This window comes from Malurus melanocephalus, unplaced genomic scaffold, assembly GCF_030028575.1.
Source record: "Malurus melanocephalus ecotype Western Australia unplaced genomic scaffold, MMel_1.1 scaffold_111, whole genome shotgun sequence".
Lineage (NCBI taxonomy): Eukaryota > Metazoa > Chordata > Aves > Passeriformes > Maluridae > Malurus > Malurus melanocephalus.
The window spans coordinates 1,139,139-1,142,365 of NW_026623343.1; the positions used below are offsets into that span (position 1 = coordinate 1,139,139).

Here is a 3,227-nt window from a genome sequence, read left to right on the forward strand (position 1 = left end):
CACAAGCTACTGAAATTAATGGGTGATAATTTAGAGAACCATAGCAAATATCCCAGGGCTTTGGCCAAAACTGGACCAAAAGAGATCTGCTTTGTGTGGCAAGTGACAACTGTGTCCCCTCCCCACCACCACCAACCCATCTTCTACTGTGGCACCTGCAACTAGCTCGTAATGTGAGCGACTGGCTATGCAGGAAGCAGGCTATGGACTGACCAGACTTTTGCTGCCCTTCAACAGGACACTTCACAAGTGCCTACGGCCCTCGTGGCAGCCTTAATCTTTCCCAGAACACACAGCTGCCCTTTCACACAAAGCTCATATGTGTCCAGCACTTCCCATGGATTTAAAGACCCAAGTATGGGGTTTTTTTTGATCGTTCGAAATGCCCAGTAATATGTGTCCCACGTACCAGTCATGTGTACTGACCACAATTATTGCTGGCCTGGTTCACTGGAGTCAAGATGTAACTCAGAAGGCTGAGGTATAAAGGCATAGCCAATGTGGCCCTCAGGCCTAACTCTACTCACATCAAATAAATGCAAAAGTAATCTCCCCATTGATATTAAGGCCTAATGGAAATACTTCAAGGAGCAGACTGAGAGCTAGATCCTGCTCATTCCAATGAAACATAACTGCAGGTGGTTTCAATTCATGGGACAAACAGGATTTGGCCCATTTTGAGCTGCACAGKTTTGGCTTCCAGAGGTTGAGCTGTGCCTGCTCGTTGGAGAAGGACAGCGAAGTATTGGAGCCAATAGACCTTGAACTAAGGAGAGGACTACGGGTAACACATTGTCTGCACTTAAACAGATGGCAAGGCAAGCAGTGCCACCCAATTTGCCCCTGAGTTTTAACGCTGGGCTTCAACCATGGCATAGTCTTCCTACTAACTTTACTTGCCGGAGTAATTTTAAAATAACTTAATGCCAAGTGCCAGAGGGTTCACTTTCTCACAACATTAAACTGAATCGTGTCAATTCCCATTCTAAATATAAAATATAATTGCATTACTTGACTTCATACTTTTTATAAAGGTCCCGTTGTGGTGGGGTTTCACAAGGTATAAAAGCCCATGCAGGTATTATGAGCCATGTCAGTCCACTTCATCTAATTAATCAGCTACTTTAATATGTTTTCCTTGCACTGCAGTAGAAAAAATAAAATAAGTGTTCTTTTTTACCATTTCCAAAATTAGATTCATATTCCATAATGACCATATTTCATGTGCAAAATAACAAGATATGCTTACATACCTGACTTCCTTTCTTTAGTGAATTGCTTCATTTGTAAAATGTTGCATACAAGATTGGAACCTAAAATGAATTACTTGGTTCTTCTTGATATGAAATCTTGTTTAAGTTCACAGCAATTTTAAATATGATACATTTAAAATATTAATATTTCCCATATATTATTCACTGACTTTCAGGTTTCATCTCAAGTTAGTGGCACTTCATATTTCAAAGGAAGAACTGTTTCTTTTTTTCAGTACTAATGTTCTATTAATTCACTTTGTAATATYATTCTGGTTCAGACAAATAAAATTGCACTAAATTGCTTATGCCAAGAATCGTGCTAAAGTTGTTGGCACTATATAAAATTCCAGATTCCATTATTATTTTATAAGTTTTTTATATCAGTAGCGTCTTTTTAGGCATAATTCATAGTCCCATTAAGTTAGTTCTAGAAGGACAAGTACATGCAGAGGGATTTTTATGCTGAGATGGGGGTGTATGTAGGTATTTACAGTAAAGTCTGTAACTTAAGTGACTTTTGCAATGCACCAGATACAAACTCACAGTGAACTACCTTAACAGTTTTTCTTTTATGATCATTTTTTATTTTGGGCAGTTTTCTCTTCCAGCATGTTTTTCATCACACACATGTATAAACACATACGTACACACACACACACATTTGTGAAAAATAAATTTGTGTGCGTACTGAAATACTTGGAAGGCCTCATATGCATATTATGCAACATATGCCATTCATATAATCGCTACATACAAAACTTCATTTTATAGATACCAGTAAAATATGTGAAAGAAGTCCTTAAAGGATCCATAAAGGCCTCAATGCAGATGGATTCTTCATCACATCCAAAGAACTGAAAGAATCATGGATATAAGCCAATCTTTTTATATGTCCATGTATATTTTATACTCGTTCCATAAAGTCCACATGGCCACATAGCTATTTCCAGAGATGTGGATGAAAGTTATACCTGGATAAGATGAAAACTCTTTAATGAGTAAAGTAGCATCTAATCCTATTAAATGCCTTGCTGGAGTGAAATAATTACAAAGCGCTGGAGCAAGAGTAGCAAACAGCAATAAAATCACCTGCAAATAGATGTGAATAACTATAAGTACACCTCAGTATTTGTCTAGTCAACTTTCTCTGACTGTCATCAAAATCAGATTTTCAGGAGGCAGAAATCCAACTCCAAAGAATGCAGACTAATACATATATGTGAATATATAGTCTGTGACTAAGTTTGCAATATTGTTAATAATGTATGCTCCTTTTTTAACGGTTAGTATTTGCTCCCTCTGCAATTTTAAAAATAAGAAATTTTTTTTTGTTAAATTTGATCCAACTCTTTTAAAAAAATAAATTGCAGAATAACTGATGCAAATCCCTGTCACTTGTGAACACAATGAAATTATACAGAAAGGAGCAAATGCAGCAGAGGCTCCTCCTCAAAAATAGAAATGAATGCCCTGTTCCTATGCGGTCCTCAAATGGCAGGATTTTGAAACATGAATTAGACCTCGAATGCAAATTAACTTCAGAAGGGAGGGAGAGGGAAAAAAAAAAAAACCAGAGAGAGAGAGACATACCAAGTCAAACGCTCCTTTTCCTGCCTATCTCGTCCGCAATGGTAAAATAGGCTAAACAAAACAAGTGCACATCAAGATAGAGCCAATTAAGGAATAGAGGGGGGGGGTGGGGGGGTGGTAGAGGGTGGAGAGGAAGGCACCTCACGGAGCACATGGGGAGTGGGAGCGCAGCATCCCACCATACCTACCTTATGAGTGTTCAAAGGAAGACAACTGGGGTAAATTGGAACCAGCTTTGATTTTTGCCATCCGGTTGCACCCGGCAATGCGGGGGAGTGGGGTGGGGCGGAAGGGTCGGTCTGGGCGGAGGTAGACGGGCGATTAAAAAAGTGGGGGGAAATACTAAAGAATGGTGCCAAACGCTATGCAAACGGTTGGGCG

General features: G+C 39.2%; 1 long non-coding RNA gene across 1 annotated transcript in view; it reads left to right on the plus strand.

Annotated features, from left to right (window-relative positions):
• The first annotated feature begins 2,983 nt into the window (after nucleotides 1–2,983).
• LOC130575533 (uncharacterized) overlaps nucleotides 2,984–3,227 on the plus strand; it is a 7,134-nt gene continuing 6,890 nt past the window's right edge. Inside the window, exon 1 of the long non-coding RNA XR_008965573.1 lies at nucleotides 2,984–3,064. This is a non-coding gene — a long non-coding RNA (uncharacterized LOC130575533). The remainder of the gene's footprint in view (nucleotides 3,065–3,227) is intronic.